Here is a 17,740-nt window from a genome sequence, read left to right on the forward strand (position 1 = left end):
CATTGTGTACAAAATCCAATCATGTTGACTTATCATCACTGTTAACATGGAAGGCATTACCACCCACTGTGGACAGCACATTGGCTGACCATGGGTGCTTAATGTTTGTGACCAGCGATGTCTAGCCAGAATTCCTAGTGCACACATTACTATAGCTCAAGGAATGTTGTATGTCCTCAAAACTCTAGAAATGGAATGTCCCATCCGTCAGGCAACCACTATCATGCCCCTTTAGAATTGACACCCAAGGAGTCAGATCACAATTGATGCAGGTACGGCATTTCCAAAATGTCACACTACAGTGAGAGCACATAAAATTTCCATTACATACTGCTATTCCATTACTCTTGGCACTTCAGTGTAGTGTAAGGTATAGGGGATCAACAATTTAGAGCAGGGTATTTATACAGGTAAGTGATATAGAGGGGTCATTGATGTAGTGTAGGGTATAGAGAGGTTTGTAATGTAGTGTTGGGTATAGAGGTGTCAGTGATGTAGTGTAGGGTATAGAGGGGTCAGTGATGTGGTGTAGGATATAGAGAGGTCATTGATGTAGTGTTGGAAATAGAGAGGTCAGTGATGTAGTGTAGGGTACAGAGGGGTCAGTAATGTAGTGTAGGGTATAGAGGGGTCAGTGATGTAGTGTAGGGTATAGAGAGGTCAGTGATGTAGTGTAGGGTAAAGAGGGGTCAGTAATGAATTGTAGGGTAGAGAGGGGTCAGTGATGCAGTGTAGGGTATAGAGGGGTCAGTGATGTAGTGTAGGATATAGAGAGGTCAGTAATGTAGTGTAGGGTATAGAGGGGTCAGTGATGTAGTGTAGGGTATAGAGGGGTAAGTAATGTAGTGTAGGGTATATAGAGGTCAGTGATGTAGTGTAGGGTATAGAGAGGTCAGTGAAGTAGTGTAAAGTATATAGAGGTCAGTGATGAAGTGTAGGGTATAGGGGAGTCAGTGATGTAGTGTAGGGTATACAGAGTTCAGTGATGTAGTTTAGGGTATAGAGGAGTCAGTGATGTAGTGTAGGGTATAGAGAGGTCAGTGATGTAGTGTAGGGTATAGAGGAGTCAGTGATGTAGTGTAGGGTATAGAGGGGTGAGTGATGTAGTGTAGGGTATAGAGAGGTCAGTAATGTAGTGTAGGGTATACAGGAGTCAGTGATGTGGTGTAGAGTATAAAGGGGTCAGTGATGTAGTGTAGGGTATAGAGGGGTGAGTGATGTAGTGTAGGGAGTAGAGGGGTCAGTAATGAATTGTAGGGTATAGAGGGGTCAGTGATGTAGTGTAGGGTATGGAGGGATCAGTAATGTAGTGTAGGGTATAGAGGAGTCAGTAATGTACTGTAGGGTATAGAGGGGTCAGTGATGTAGTGTAGAGTATAGAGAGGTCAGTGATGTAGTGTAGGGTACAGAGGGGTCAGTGATGTAGTGTAGGGTATAGAGGGGCCAGTGATGTAGTGTAGGGTATAGAGAGGTCAGTAATGAATTGTAGGGTATAGAGGGGTCAGTGATGGAGTGTAGGGTATAGAGGGGTCAGTGATGTAGTGTAGGGTATAGAGAGGTCAGTGATGTAGTGTAGGGTATAGAGGGGTCAGTGATGTAGTGTAGGGTATAGAGGGGTCAGTGATGGAGTGTAGGGTATAGAGGGGTCAGTGATGTAGTGTAGGGTATAGAGAGATCAGTAATGTAGTGTAGGGTATAGAGGAGTCAGTAATGTACTGTAGGGTATAGAGAGGTCAGTGATGTAGTGTTGAAAATAGAGAGGTCAGTGATATAGTGTAGGATATAGAGGGGTCAGTGATGTAGTGTGGGTATGGAGGGATCAGTAATGTAGTGTAGGGTATAGAGGAGTCAGTAATGTAGTGTAGGGTATAGAGGGGTCAGTGATGTAGTGTAGAGTATAGAGGGGTCAGTAATGTAGTGTTGGGTATAGAGGGGTCAGTAATGTAGTGTAGGGTATAGAGGGGTCAGTGATGTAGTGTAGGGTATAGAGGGGTCAGTGTTGTAGTGTAGGGTATAGAGGGGTGAGTGATGTAGTGTAGGGTATGAAGGGGTCAGTGATGTAGTGTAGGGTACAGAGGGGTCAGTAATTTAGTGTAGGGTATAGAGGGGTCAATGATGTAGTGTAGGGTATAGAGAGGTCAGTGATGTAGTTTAGGGTAAAGAGGGGTCAGTAGTGAATTGTAGGGTAGAGAGGGGTCAGTGATGCAGTGTAGGGTATAGAGGGGTCAGTGATGTAGTGTTGGATATAGAGAGGTCAGTAATGTAGTGAAGGGAATAGAGGGGTCAGTGATGTAGTGTAGGGTACAGAGGGGTCAGTAATGTACTGTAGGGTAAAGAGGGGTCAGTGATGCAGTGTAGGGTATAGAGGGGTAAGTAATGTAGTGTAGGATATAGAGAGGTCAGTGATGTAGTGTAGGGTAAAGAGGGGTCAGTAATGAATTGTAGGGTATAGAGGGGTCAGTGATGCAGTGCAGGATATAGAGAGTTCAGTAATGTAGTGTAGGGTATAGAGGGTGAGTGATGAAGTGTAGGGTATAGAGGGGTCAGTAATGAATTGTAGGGTATAGAGGGGTCAGTGATATAGTGTAGGGTATAGAGGGGTCAGTGATGTAGTGTAGGGTATAGAGGGGTCAGTAATGTAGTGTAGGGTATAGAGAGGTCAGTGATGTAGTGTAGGGTACTGAGGGGTCAGTGATGTAGTGTAGGGTACAGAGGGGTCAGTGATGTAGTGTAGGGTATAGAGAGGTCAGTGATATAGTGTAGGGTGTAGAGTGGTCAGTAAAGTAGTGTAGGGTGTAGAGGGGTCAGTAATGTTGTGTAGGTTGTAGAGGAGTCAGTATTGTAGTGTAGGGTACAGAGGGGTCAGTAATGTAGTGTAGGGTATAGAGGAGTCAGTAATGTAGTGTAGGTTGTAGAGGGGTCAGTATTGTAGTGTAGGGTACAGAGGGGTCAGTAATGTAGTGTAGGGTATAGAGGGGTCAGTGATGTAGTGTAAAGTATATAGAGGTCAGTGATGCAGTGTAGTGAATAGAGGGGTCAGTAATGTAGTATAGGGTATAGTGAGGTCAGTGAAGTAGTGTAGGTTATAGAGGGGTCAATGTTGTAGTGTAAAGTATATAGAGGTCAGTGATGTAGAGTAGGGAATAGAGGAGTCAGTGATGTAGTGTTGGGTATAGAGGGGTCAGTGATGTAGTTTAGGGTATAGAGGAGTGAGTGATGTAGTGTAGGGTATAGTGAGGTCAGTGATGTAGTGTTGGGTATAGAGGGGTCAGTGATATAGTGTAGGGTATAGAGAGGTCAGAGATGTAGTGTAGGGTATAGAGCAGTCAGTAATGTAGTGTAAGGAATAGAGGAGTCAGTGATGTAGTGTAGGGTATAGAGGGGTGAGTGATGTAGTGTAGGGTATAGAAAGGTCAGTAATGTAGTGTAGGGTATAGAGGGGTCAGTGATGTAGTGTAGGGTAAAGAGGGGTCAGTAATGAATTGTAGTGTATAAAAGGGTCAGTGATGCAGTGTAGGGTATAGAGGGGTCAGTGATGTAGTGTAGGATATAGAGAGGTCAGTAATGTAGTGTACCCTACACTACATTACTGACCTCTCTATATCCTACACTACATCACTGTGATGCAGTGTAGGGTATAGAGGGGTCAGTAATGAAATGTAGGATATAGAGAGGTCAGTGATGTAGTGTAGGGTAAAGAGAGGTCAGTAATGAATTGTAGGGTATAGAGGGGTCAGTGATGTAGTGCAGGATATAGAGAGGTCAGTAATGTAGTGTAGGGTATAGTGAGGTTAGTGATGTAGTGTTGGGTATAGAGGGGTCAGTGACATAGTGTAGGGTATAGAGAGGTCAGTGATGTAGTGTAGGGTATAGAGCAGTCAGTAATGTAGTGTAAGGTATAGAGGAGTCAGTGATGTAGTGTAGGGTATAGAGGGGTGAGTGATGTAGTGTAGGGTATAGAAAGGTCAGTAATGTAGTGTAGGGTATAGAGGGGTCAGTGATGTATTGTAGGGTATAGAGGGGTCAGTGATGTAGTGTAGGGTAAAGAGGGGTCAGTAATGAATTGTAGGGTATAAAAGGGTCAGTGATGCAGTGTAGGGTATAGAGGGGTCAGTGATGTAGTGTAGGATATAGAGAGGTCAGTAATGTAGTGTAGGGTATAGAGGGGTCAGTGATGCAGTGTAGGGTATAGAGGGGTCAGTAATGTAGTGTAGGATATAGAGAGGTCAGTGATGTAGTGTTGGGTATAGAGGGGTCAGTGATGTACTTTAGGATATAGAGGAGTGAGTGATGTACTGTAGGGTATAGTGAGGTCAGTGATGTAGTGTTGGGTATAGAGGGGTCAGTGATATAGTGTAGGGTATAGAGAGGTCAGTGATGTAGTGTAGGGTATAGAGCAGTCAGTAATGTAGTGTAAGGTATAGAGGAGTCAGTGATGTAATGTAGGGTATAGAGGGGTGAGTGATGTAGTGTAGGGTATAGAAAGGTCAGTAATGTAGTGTAGGGTTAGAGGGGTCAGTGATGTAGTGTAGGGTATAGAGGGGTCAGTGATGTAGTGTAGGGTAAAGAGGCGTCAGTAATGAATTGTAGGGTATAAAAGGGTCAGTGATGCAGTGTAGGGTATAGAGGGGTCAGTAATGTAGTGTAGGATATAGAGAGGTCAGTGATGTAGTGTAGGGTAAAGAGGGGTCAGTAATGAATTGTAGGGTATAGAGGTGTCAGTGATGTGGTGCAAGATATAGAGAGGTCACTAATGTAGTGTAGGTATAGAGGAGTCAGTGATGTAGTGTAGGGTACAGAGGGGTCAGTGATGTATTGAAGGGTATAGAGGGGTCAGTAATGTAGTGTAGGGTATAGAGGGGTCAGTGATGTAGTGCAGGGTATAGAGTGGTCAGTAATGTAGTTTATGGTGTAGAGGGGTCAGTAATGTTGTGTAGGTTGTAGAGGAGTCAGTATTGTAGTGTAGGGTACAGAGGGGTCAGTAATGTAGTGTAGGGTATAGAGGGGTCAGAAATGTAGTGCAGGATGTAGAGGGGTCAGTATTGTAATGAAGGGTACAGAGGGGTCAGTAACGTAGTGTAGGGTATAGAGGGGTCAGTGATGTAGTGTAAAGTATATAGAGGTCAGTGATGTAGTGTAGTGAATAGAGGGGTCAGTAATGTAGTATAGGGTATAGTGAGGTCAGTGATGTAGAGTAGGTTATAGAGGGGTCAATGTTGTAGTGTAATGTATATAGAGGTCAGTGATGTAGTGTATTGAATAGAGGGGTCAGTTATATAGTGTAGGGTAAAGTGAGGTCAGTGATGTAGAGTAGGGAATAGAGTAGTCAGTGTTGTAGTGTTGGGTATAGAGGGGTCAGTGATGTAGTTTAGGGTATAGAGGAGTGAGTGATGTAGTGTAGGGTATAGTGAGGTCAGTGATGTAGTGTTGGGTATAGAGGGGTCAGTGATATAGTGTAGGGTTTAGAGAGGTCAGTGATGAAGTGTAGGTTATAGAGGAGTCAGTAATGTAGTGTAAGGTATAGAGGAGTCAGTGATGTAGTGTAGGGTATAGAGGGGTGAGTGATGTAGTGTAGGGTACTGAGAGGTCAGTAATGTAGTGTAGGGTATAGAGGGGTCAGTAATGTAGTGCAGGTTGTAGAGGGGTCAGTATTGTAATGAAGGGTACAGAGGGGTCAGTAACGTAGTGTAGGGTATAGAGGGGTCAGTGATGTAGTGTAAAGTATATAGAGGTCAGTGATGTAGTGTAGTGAATAGAGGGGTCAGTAATGTAGTATAGGGTATAGTGAGGTCAGTGATGTAGAGTAGGTTATAGAGGGGTCAATGTTGTAGTGTAATGTATATAGAGGTCAGTGATGTAGTGTAGTGAATAGAGGGGTCAGTTATATAGTGTAGCGTAAAGTGAGGTCAGTGATGTAGAGTAGGGAATAAAGTAGTCAGTGTTGTAGTGTTGGGTATAGAGGGGTCAGTGATGTAGTTTAGGGTATAGAGGAGTGAGTGATGTAGTGTAGGGTATAGTGAGGTCAGTGATGTAGTGTTGGGTATAGAGGGGTCAGTGATATAGTGTAGGGTTTAGAGAGGTCAGTGATGAAGTGTAGGGTATAGAGGAGTCAGTAATGTAGTGTAAGGTATAGAGGAGTCAGTGATGTAGTGTAGGGTATAGAGGGGTGAGTGATGTAGTGTAGGGTACAGAGAGGTCAGTAATGTAGTGTAGGGTATACATGGGTCAGTGATGTAGTGTAGGGTATAGAGGGGTCAATGATGTAGTGTAGGGTATAGAGGGGTGAGTGATCTAGTGTAGGGTGTAGAGGGGTCAGTGATGTAGTGTCGGGAATAGAGGGGTCAGTACTGTAGTGTAGGTTATAGAGGGGTCAGTGATGTAGTGTAGGGTATAGAGGGGTCAGTGATGTGGTGTAGGGTATAGAGGGGTCAGTGATGTAGTGTAGGGTGTAGAGGGGTCAGTGATGTAGTGTAGGGTATAGAGGGGTCAGTGATGTAGTATAGGGTATAGAGGGATCAGTAGTGTAGTGTAGGGTACAGAGGGGTCAGTGATGTAGAGTAGAGTATAGAGGAGTCAGTGATGTAGTGTTGGGTATAGAGTGGTCAATAATGAATTGTAGGGTGTAGAAGGGTCAGTGATGCAGTGTAGGGTATAGAGGGGTCAGTGCTGTAGTGTAGAGTGTAGAGGGGTCAGTAATGTAGTGTAGGTTGTAGAGGGGTCAGTATTGTAGTGTAGAGTACAGAGGGGTCAGTAATGTAGTGTAGGGTATAGAGGGGTCAGTATTGTAGAGTAGGGTATAGATGGGTCATTGATGTAGTGTAAAGTATATAGAGGTCAGTGATGTAGTGTAGTGAAAAGAGGGGTCAGTAATGTAGTGTAGGTTGTAGAGGGGTCAGTATTGTAGTGTAGTTTACAGAGGAGTCAGTAATGTAGTGTAGGGTATAGAGGGGTCAGTAATGTAGTGTAGGTTGTAGACGGGTCAGTATTGTAGTGTAGGGTACAGAGGGGTCTTTGATGTAGTGTAGGGTATAGAGGGGTCAGTAACGTAGTGTAAAGTATATAGAGGTCAGTGATGTAGTGTAGTGAAAAGAGGGGTCAGTAATGTTGTATAGGGTATAGTGAGGTCAGTGATGTAGTGAAGGTTATAGAGGGATATATGTTGTAGTGTAAAGTATATAGAGGTCAGTGATGTAGTGTAGTGAATAGAGGGGTCAGTTATGTAGTGTACGGTAAAGTGAGGTCAGTGATGTAGAGTAGGGAATAGAGGAGTCAGTAATGTAGTGTTGGGTATAGAGGGGTCAGAGATGTAGTTTAGGGTGTAGAGGAGTCAGTGATGTAGTGTAGGTTATAGAGGAGTCAGTGATGTAGTGTAGGGTATAGAGGGGTGAGTGATGTAGTGTAGGGTATAGAGAGGTCAGTAATGTAGTGTAGGGTATACAGGGGTCAGTGATGTAGTGCAGGGTATAGAGGGGTCAATGATGTAGTGTAGAGTATAGAGGGGTGAGTGATGTAGAGTAGGGTATAGAGGGGTCAGTAATCTAGTGTAGGTAATAGAGGGGTCAGTGATGTAGTGTAGGGTATAGAGGGGTCAGTGATGTGGTGTAGGCTATAGAGGGGTCAGTGATGTAGTGTAGGGTATAGAGGGGTCAGTGATGTAGTGTAGGGTATAGAGAGTTCAGTAATGTAGTGTTTGGTATAGAGGGATCAGTAATGTAGTGTAGGGTAGAGAGGAGTCAGTGATGTAGTGTTGGGTATAGAGTGGTCAGTGATGTAGTGTAGGCTATAGAGGGGTCAGTGATTTAGAGTAGGGTATAGAGGAGTCAGTAATGTAGTGTAGAGTATAGAGTGGTCAGTGATATAGTGTAGGGTATAGAGGGGTCAGTAATGTAGTGTAGAGTATAGAGGGGTCAGTGATGTAGTGTAGGATATAGTGGGGTCAGTAATGTAGTGTAGGGTAAAGTGAGGTCAGTGATGTAGAGTAGGGAATAGAGGAGTCAGTGATGTAGTGTTGGGTATAGAGGGGTCAGAGATGTAGTTTAGGGAATAGAGGACTTAGTAATGTAGTGTAAAGTATAGAGGAGTCAGTGATGTAGTGTCGGGTATAGAGGGGTGAGTGATGTAGTGTAGGGTATAGAGAGGTCAGTAATGTAGTGTAGGGTATAAAGGGGTCACTGATGTAGTGTAGGGTATAGAAGGGGTCAATGATGTAGTGTAGAGTATAGAGGGGTGAGTGATGTAGAGTAGGGTATAGAGGGTTCAGTAATCTAGTGTAGGTTATAGAGGGGTCAGTGATGTAGTGTAGAGTAGAGAGGGGTCAGTGATGTGGTGCAGGCTATAGAGGGGTCAGTGATGTAGTGTAGGGTATAGAGGGGTCAGTGATGTAGTGTAGGGTATAGAGAGTTCAGTAATGTAGTGTTGGGTATAGAGGGATCAGTAATGTAGTGTTGGGTAGAGAGGAGTGAGTGATGTAGTGTTGGGTATAGAGTGGTCAGTGATGTAGTGTAGGCTATAGAGGGGTCAGTGATTTAGAGTAGGGTATAGAGGAGTCAGTAATGTAGTGTAGAGTATAGAGGGGTCAGTGATATAGTGTAGGGTATAGAGGGGTCAGTAATGTAGTGTAGAGTATAGAGGGGTCAGTGATGTAGTGTAGGATATAGAGGGGTCAGTAATGTAGTGTAGGGTATAGAGGGGTCAGTAATGTAGTGTAGTGTATAGAGCGATCAGTAATGTAGTGTAGGGTACAGAGAGGTCAGTGATGTAGTGTAGGGTACAGAGTGGTCAGTGATGTAGTGTAGGGTATAGGGTGGTCAGTGATGTAGTGTTTCGTACAGAGGGGTCAGTGATGTAGTGTAGGGTATAGAGGGGTCAGTGATGTGGTGTAGGATATAGAGGGGTCAGTGATGTAGTGTAGGGTATAGAGGGGACAGTGATGTAGTGTAGGGTATAGAGAGGTCAGTATTGTAGTGTAGGGTATGGAGGGGTCAGTGATGTAGTGTACGGTATGGAGTGTTCAGTGATGTAGTGTAGGGTAAAGAGGGGACAGTGATGTAGTGTAGGATATAGAGTGGTGAGTGATGTAGTGTAGAGTATAGAGGGGTGAGTGATGTTGTGTAGGGTATAGAGGGGTCAGTGATGTAGTGTAGGGTATAAAGGGATCAGTAGTTTAGGGTATAGAGGGGTCAGTGATATAGTGTAGGATATAGAGAGGTCAGTGGTGTAATGTAAGGTATAGAGAGTTCAGTAATGTAGTGTAGGGTACAGAGGGGTCAGTAATGTAGTGTAGGGCAAAAAGGGGTCAGTGATATAGTGTCGGGTATAGAGGGGTCAGTGATGTACTGTAGAGTATAGATGGTTAAGTGATGTTGTGTAGGGTATAGAGTGGTCAGTAATGTAGTGTACGGCATAGAGGGGTCAGTAATGTAGTGTAGGCTATAGAGGGGTGAGTGATGTAGTGTAAGGTATAGAGAGGTCAGTAATGTAGAGTAGGGTACAGAGTGGTCAGTTATGTAGTGTAGGCTATAGAGGGGTCAGTGATGTAGTGTAGAGTATAGAGGGGTCAGTTATATAGTGTAGGTTATAAAAAGGTCAGAGATGTAGTGTAGGCTATAGAGGGGTCAGTGATGTAGTGTAGAGTATAGAGGGGTTAGTGATGTAGTGTAGGGTATAGAGGGGTCAGTAATGTAGTGTAGAGAATAGAGGGGTCAGTGATGTAGTGTAGGATATAGAGGGGTCAGTAATGTAGTGTAGGGTATAGAGGGGTCTGTAATGTAGAGTAGGGTATAGAGCGATCAGTAATGTAGTGTAGGGTATAGAGAGGTCAGTGATGTAGTGTAGGGTACAGAGTGGTCAGTGATGTAGTGTAGGGTATAGGGTGGTCAGTGATGTAGTGTAGGGTATAGAGCCATCAGTAATGTAGTGTAGGGTATAGGATGGTCAGTGATGTAGTGTAGGGTACAGAGGGGTCAGTGATGCAGTGTAGGGTATAGAGGGGTCAGTGATGTAGTGTTGGGTATAGAGGGGTCAGTAATGAATTGAAGGATATAGAGGGGTTAGTGATGCAGTGTAGGGTATAGAGGGGTCAGTAATGTAGTGTAGGGTACAGAGGGGTAGGTAATGTAGTGTAGAGTATAGAGGGGTCAGTAATGTAGTGTAGGGTACAGAGGGGTCAGTAATGTAGTGTAGGGTATAGAGGGGTCAGTAATGTAGTGTAGGGTATGGAGGGGTCAGTGATGTAGTGTAGGGTACAGAGAGGTCAGTAATGTAGTGTAGTGTACAGAGGGGTCAGTGATGTAGTGTAAAGTATATAGAGGTCAGTGATGTAGTGTAGGGTATAGAGGGGTCAGTAAGGTAGTGTAGGTTATAGAGAGGTCAATGATGTAGTGTAAAGTATATAGAGGTCAGTGATGTAGTGTAGGGTATAGAGAGCTCAGTGATGTACTGTAGGGTATAGAGGGGTCAGTGATGTAGAGTAGGTTATAGAGGGGTGAGTGATATAGTGTAGGGTATAGAGGGGTGAGTGATGTAGTGTAGGGTATAGAGGAGTCAGTAATTTAGTGTAGAGTACAGAGGGGTCAGTGATGTAGTGTAGGGTAAAGAGAGGTCAGTAATGTAGTGTAGGGTATAGAGGGGTCAGTGATGAAGTTTAGGGTAAAGAGGGGTCAGTATTGTAGGGTATAGAGGTGTCAGTGATGTAGTGTAGGGTACAGAGTGGTCAGTAATGTAGTGTAGGGTATGGAGGGGTCAGTGATGTAGTGTAGTGTGTAGAGGGGTCAGTATTGTAGTGTAGGGTATGGAGGGGTCAGTGAAGCAGTGTACGGTATGGAGGGTTCAATGATGTAGTGTAGGTTAAAGAGGGGTCTGTGATGTAGTGTAGGATATAGAGTGGTGAGTGATGTAGTGTAGAGAATAGAGGGGTGAGTGATGTAGTGTAGGGTATAGAGGGGTCAGTGATGTAGTGTAGGGTATAAAGGGATCAGTAGTTTAGGGTATAGAGGGGTCAGTGATATAGTGTCGGGTATAGAGGGGTCAGTGATGTAGTGTAGAGTATAGAGGGTTCAGTGATGTTGTGTATGGCATAGAGGGGTCAGTAATGTAGTGTAGGGTACAGAGGGGTCAGTTATGTAGTGTAGGCTATAGAGGGGTGAGTGATGTAGTGTATGGTATAGATAGGTCAGTAATGTAGTGTAGGGCATAGAGGGGTCAGTAATGTAGTGTAGGTACAGAGGGGTCAGTGATGTAGTGTAGAGTATAGAGGGGTCAGTAATGTAGTGTAGGATATAGAGAGGTCAGTAATGTAGTGTAGGGTATATAGAGGTCAGTGATGTAGTGTAGGGTATAGAGGGATCAGTGATGTAGTGTAGGGTAAAGAGGGGTCAGTGATGTAGTGTAGGGTATAGAGTGGTGAGTGATGTAGTGTAGAGTACAGAGGGGTCAGTGATGTAGTGTAGAGTATAAAGGGATCAGTAGTGTAGGGTATAGAGGGGTTAGTGATGTAGTGTAGGATATAGAGGGGTCAGTGATGTAGTGTAGGGTAGAGAGAGGTCAGTGGTGTAGTGTAGGGTATAGAGAGTTCAGTAATGTAGTGTAGGGTACAGATGGGTCAGTAATGTAGTGTAGGGTATAGAGCCGTCAGTAATGTAGTGTAAAGTATGGAGGGGTCAGTGATGTAGTGTAGGGTATAGAGGGGTCAGTAATGTTGTGTAAGGTATAGAGGGATCAGTAATGTTGTGTAGGGTAAAGAGGAGTGAGTAATGTAGTATAGTGTATAGAGAGGTCAGTGATGTAGTGTAGTGTATACAGGGGTCAGTGATGTAGTGTAGGGTATAGGGGTGTCAGTGATGTAGTGTAGGGTATAGAGGGGGTCAGTGATGTAGTGTAGAGTATAGATGAGTCAGAGATGTAGTGTAGGGTATAGAGGGGTCAGTGATGTAGTGTGTGGTATAGAGGGGTCAGTGATGTAGTGTAGGTTATAGAGAGGTCAGTGATGTAGTGTAGGGTACAGAGGGGTCAGTGATGCAGTGTAGGGAATAGAGAGATCAGAAATGTAGTTTAAGGTATAGAGGGGTCAGTAATGTAGTGTAGGGTATAGAGGGGTCAGTAATGTAGTGTAGAGTATAGAGTGGTCAGTAATGTAGTGTAGGGAAAAGAGAGATCAGTAATGTAGTGTAAGGTATAGAGGGGTCAGTGATGTAGTGTAGGTTATAGAGAGGTCAGTAATCTAGTGCAGCGTATAGAGAGGTCAGTGATGTAGTGTAGGGAATAGAGAGATCAGTAATGTAGTGTAAGGTATAGAGGGGTCAGTAATGTAGTGTAGGGTATAGAGGGTCAGTAACGTAGTGTAGGGTATATAGAGGTCAGTGATGTAGTGTAGGGAATAGAGAGGTCAGTGAAGTAGTGTAAAGTATATAGAGGTCAGTGATGAAGTGTAGGGTATAAGGGAGTCAGTGATGTAGTGTAGGGTATACAGAGTTCAGTGATGTAGTTTAGGGTATAGAGGAGTCAGTGATGTAGTGTAGGGTATAGAGAGGTCAGTGATGTAGTGTAGGGTATAGAGGAGTCAGTGATGTAGTGTAGGGTATAGAGGGGTGAGTGATGTAGTGTAGGGTATAGAGAGGTCAGTAATGTAGTGTAGGGTATACAGGAGTCAGTGATGTGGTGTAGAGTATAAAGGGGTCAGTGATGTAGTGTAGGGTATAGAGGGGTGAGTGATGTAGTGTAGGGAGTAGAGGGGTCAGTGATGTAGTGTAGGGCATAGAGGGGTCAGTAATGCAGTGTATATAATAGAGGGGTCAGTGATGTAGTGTAGGGTGTAGTGGGGTCAGTGATGTGGTGTAGGGTATAGAGGGGTCAGTGATGTAGTGTAAGGTATATAGACGTAAGTGATGTAGTGTAGGGTATAGAGAGGTCAGAGGTGTAGTGTAGGGTATAGAGAGTTCAGTAATGTAGTGCAGGGTACAGAGGGGTCAGTGATGAAGTGTAGGGTATAGAGGGGTCAGTGATGTAGTGTATGGTATAGAGGTATCAGTAAAGTAGTGTACGTTATAAAAAGGTCAGTGATGTAGTGTAGGGTACAGAGAGGGTCAGTAATGTAGTTTAGGTGATAGAGGGGTCAATGATGTAGTGTAGGATATATAGCGATCAGTGATGTAATGTTTGGTATAGAGAGGTCAGTGATGTACAGTAGTTTAAGGTATAGAGAGGTCAGTGATGTAGTGTAGGGTATAGAGGGGTCAGTAATGTAGTGTATGGTATAGAGGGGTCAGTGTAGCGTAGGGTATAGAGGGGTCATTTATGTAGTGTAGGGTATAGAGGGGTCTGTAATGTAGTGTAGGGTAAAGAGGGGTCAGTGATGTAGTGCAAGGTATAGAGGGGTCAGTAGTGTAGGGAATAGAGTGGTCAGTGGTGTAGTGTAGGGTATAGAGAGGTCAGTAAAGTAGTGTAGGGTATAGACGGGTCAATGATGTAGTGTTGGGTATAGAGGTGTCAGTATTGTAGTGCAGGGTATAGAGGGGTTAGTGATGTAGTGTAGGGTATAAAGGGGGTCAGTGAGATAGTGTAGGGTATAGAGGGATCAGTGATGTAGTGTAGGATATAGAGGGATCAGTAACTTAGTGTAGGGTATAGAGGGGTTAGAAATGTAGTGTAGGGTATAGAGAGGTCAGTTATGTAGTGTAGGGTATAGAGGGGTCAGTAATGTAGTGTAGGGTATAGAGAGGTCAGTGATGTAGTATAGGGTATAGAGGGGTCAGTGATGTAGTGTAGGGTATAGAGGGGTCAGTGATATAATGTAGAGTATAGAGCGTTCAGTGATGCAGTGTAGGGTATAGAGGGGTCAGTAATGTAGTGTAGGATATAGAGTGGTCAGTGATGTAGTGTAGGGTATAGAGGGGTCAGTAATGTAGTGCAGGGTATAGAGGGGTTTGTGATGTAGTGTAGGGTATAGAGGGGGTCAGTGATGAAGTGTAGTGTACAGAGGGGTCAGTAGTGTAGTGTAAGGTACAGAGGGGTCAGTGATGTACTGTAGGGTATAGAGGAGTCAGTGATGTAGTGTTGGGTATAGAGGGGTCAGTGATGAAGTGTACAGTATAGAGGGGTGAGTGATGTAGTGTAGGGTATAGAGGAGTCAGTAATGTAGTGTAGGGTACAGAGGGATAAGTAATGTAGTGTAGGGTATAGAGGGGTCAGTGTAGCGTAGGGTATAGAGGGGTCATTTATGTAGTGTAGTGTATAGAGGGGTCTGTAATGTAGTGTAGGGTAAAGAGGGGTCAGTGATGTAGTGTAGGGTATAGAGGGGTCAGTAGTGTAGGGAATAGGGAGGTCAGTGGTGTAGTGTAGGGTATAGAGAGGTCAGTAATGTAGTGTAGGGTATTGAGGGGTCAATGATGTAGTGTAGGGTATAGAGGTGTCAGTATTGTAGTGCAGGGTATAGAGGGGTTAGTGATGTAGTGTAGGGTATAAAGGGGATCAGTGATGTAGTGTAGGATATAGAGGGATCAGTAACTTAGTGTAGGGTATAGAGGGGTTAGTAATGTAGTGTAGGGTATAGTGAGGTCAGTTATGTAGTGTAGGGTATAGAGGGGTCAGTAATGTAGTGTAGGGTATAGAGAGGTCAGTGATGTAGTAGAGGGTATAGAGGGGTCAGTGATGTAGTGTAGGGTATAGAGTGGTCAGTGATATAATGTAGAGTATAGAGCGGTCAGTGATGTAGTGTAGGGTAAAGAGGGGTCAGTAATGTAGTGTAGGATATAGAGTGGTCAGTGATGTAGTGTAGGATATAGAGGGGTCAGTAATGTAGTGCAGGGTATAGAGGGGTTAGTGATGTAGTGTAGGGTATAGAGGGGGTCAGTAATGTAGTGTAAGGTATAGAGGGATCAGTAATGTAGTGCAGGGTATAGAGGGGTTAGTGATGTAGTGTAGGGTATAGAGGGGGTCAGTGATGTAGTGTAGGGTATAGAGGGATCAGTGATGTAGTGTAGTATATAGAGGGATCAGTAATTTAGTGTAGGGTATAGAGGGGTCAGTAATGTAGTGTAGGGTATAGTGAGGTCAGTAATGTAGTGTAGGGTATAGAGGGGTCAGTAATAAAGTTTAGGGTATAGAGAGGTCAGTGATGCAGTATAGGGTATAGAGAGGTCAGTGATGTAGTGTAGGGAATAGAGGGGTCAGTGATGTAGTGTAGGGTATAGAGTGGTCAGTGATGTAGTGTAGGGTATAGAGGGGTCAGTGATGTAGTGTAGTATATAGAGGGGTCAGTGATGTGGTGTAGGGTATAGAGGGGTCAGTGATGTAGTGTAGGGTAAAGAGAGGTCAGAGATGTAGTGTAGAGTGTAGAGGGGACAGTGATGTAGAGTAGGGTACAGAGGGGTCAGTGATGTAGGGTATAGAGGGATCAGTGATGCAGTGTAGGGTATAGAGGGGTCAGTGATGTAGTGTAGGGTAAAGAGAGGTCAGAGATGTAGTGTAGGGTGTAGAGGGGTCAGTGATGTAGAGTAGGGTACAGAGGGGTCAGTGATGTAGGTAATAGAGGGATCAGTGATGTAGTGTAGAGTATAGAGAGGTCAGTGATGTAGTGTAGGGTAAAGAGAGGTCAGTATTGTAGTGTAGGGTATAGAGGGGAAAGTGATGTAGCGTAGGGCATAGAGGGGTCAGTAGTGTAGGGTATAGAGGGATCAGTGATGTAGTGTAGGGTATAGAGGGGTCAGTAAAGTAGTGTAGGGCATAGAGGGATCTGTGATGTAGTGTAGGGTATAGACACTTCAGTAATGTAGTGTTGGGTATAGAGGGATCAGTAATGTAGTGTGGGGTACAGAGGGGTCAGTGATGTAGTGTAGAGTTTAGAGGAGTCAGTGATGTAGTGTTGGATTTAGAGTGGTCAGTGATGTAGTGTAGGGTATAGAGGCGTCAGTAGCGTAGAGTATAGAGGGATCAGTAATGTAGTGTAGGGTATACAGGGATCAGTGTTGTAGTGTAGGGTATAAAGGGGTCAGTGATGCAGTGTAGGGTATGAAGGGTTCAGTGATATAGTGTAGGGTATAGAGGAGTCAAAAATGTAGTGTAGAGTATAGAGAGGTCAGTGATGTAGTGTAGGGTATAGAGGGGTCAATAGTTTAGGATATAGAGGGATCAGTAATGTAGTGTATGGTATAGAGAGGTCAGATGTGTAGTGTAGGGTATTGAGGGGTCAGTCATGTAGTGTAGGGTATAGAGGGGTCAGTGATGTGGTGTAGAGTAAAGAGGGGTCAGAGATGTAGCGTAGGGTATAGAGGGGTGAGTAGTGTAGGGTATAGAGGGATCAGTAATGTAGTGTAGGGTATAGAGGGATCAGTGTTGTAATATAGGGTATAGAGGGGTCAGTGATGTAGCGTAGGGTAAAGATGGGTCAGTAGTGTACAGTATAGAGGCACCAGTAATGTAGTGTAGGGTATAGTGGGATCAGTGATGTAGTGTAGGGTATAGAGGGGTCAGTAGTGTAGGGTATAGAGGGATCAGTAATGTAGTGTATGGTATTGAGAGGTCAGTGATGTAGTGTAGGGTATAGAGGGGTCAGTGATGTAGTGCAGGGTATAGAGGAGTCAGTGATGTAGTGTAGGGTATAGATGGGTGAGTGATTTAGTGTAGGGTATAGAGGGGTCAGAAATGTAGTGTAGGCTATAGAGTGGTCAGTGATGTAGTGAAGAGTTTAGAGGAGTCAGTGATGTAGTGTTGGGTATAGAGTTGTCAGTGATGTACTGTAGGGTATAGAGGGGTCAGTAATGTAGTGAAGAGTATAGACGGGTCAGTGATGTAGTGTAAGGTATAGAAGAGTCAGAGATGTAGTGTAGAGTATAGAGAGGTCAGTGATGTAGTGTAGGGTATAGAGGGGTCAGTAATGTAGTTTAGGGTACAGAGTGGTCAGTAATGTAGTGTAAGGTGTAGAGGGGTCAGTGATGTAGTGTAGGGTATAGAGGGGTCAGTGATGTAGTGTAGGGTGTAGAGGGGTCAGTAATGTAGTTAAGGGTACAGAGTTGTCAGTAATGTATTGTAGGGTGTAGAGGGGTCAGTAATGTAGTGTAGGGTATGGAGGGGTCAGTGATGTAGTGTTGGGTATAGAGAGGTCAGTAATGTAGTTTAGGGTACAGCGTGGTCAGTAATGTAGTCTAGGGTGTAGAGGGGTCAGTAATGTAATGTAGGGTATAGAGGGTCAGTAATGTCGTGTAGAGTATAGAGGGAACAGTGATGTAGTGTAGGGTATAGAGCGATCAGTAATGTAGTGTAGGGTATAGAGAGGTCAGTGATGTAGTGTAGGGTACAGAGGGGTCAGTGATGTAGTGTAGGGTATAGAGCGATCAGTAATGTAGTGTAGGGTATAGAGAGATCAGTGATGTAGTGTAGGGTACAGAGGGGTCAGTGATGTAGTGTACGGTATAGAGTGGTCAGTATTGTAGTGTAGGGTAAAGAGAGGTGAGTAATGTAGTGTAAGGTATAGAGCGGTCAGTAATGTATTGTACAGTGGAGTCAGTGATGTAGTGAAGTGTAAAGAGAGGTCAGTAATGTAGTGTAGGATATAGAGGGGTCAGTGATGTAGTGTAGGGTATAGAGGGGTCAGTAATATAGTGTAGGCTATAGAGGGGTCAGTGATGTGGTGTAGGGTATAGAGGGATCAGTGATGTAGTGTAGGGTATAGAGGGATCAGTGATGTAGTGTAGGGTATAGAGGGGTCAGTGATGCAGTGTAGGGTATAGAGGAGTCAGAAATGTAGTGT

This window comes from Taudactylus pleione, unplaced genomic scaffold, assembly GCF_031769625.1.
Source record: "Taudactylus pleione unplaced genomic scaffold, aTauple2 ptg000937l, whole genome shotgun sequence".
NCBI classification, from domain to species: Eukaryota; Metazoa; Chordata; class Amphibia; order Anura; family Myobatrachidae; genus Taudactylus; species Taudactylus pleione.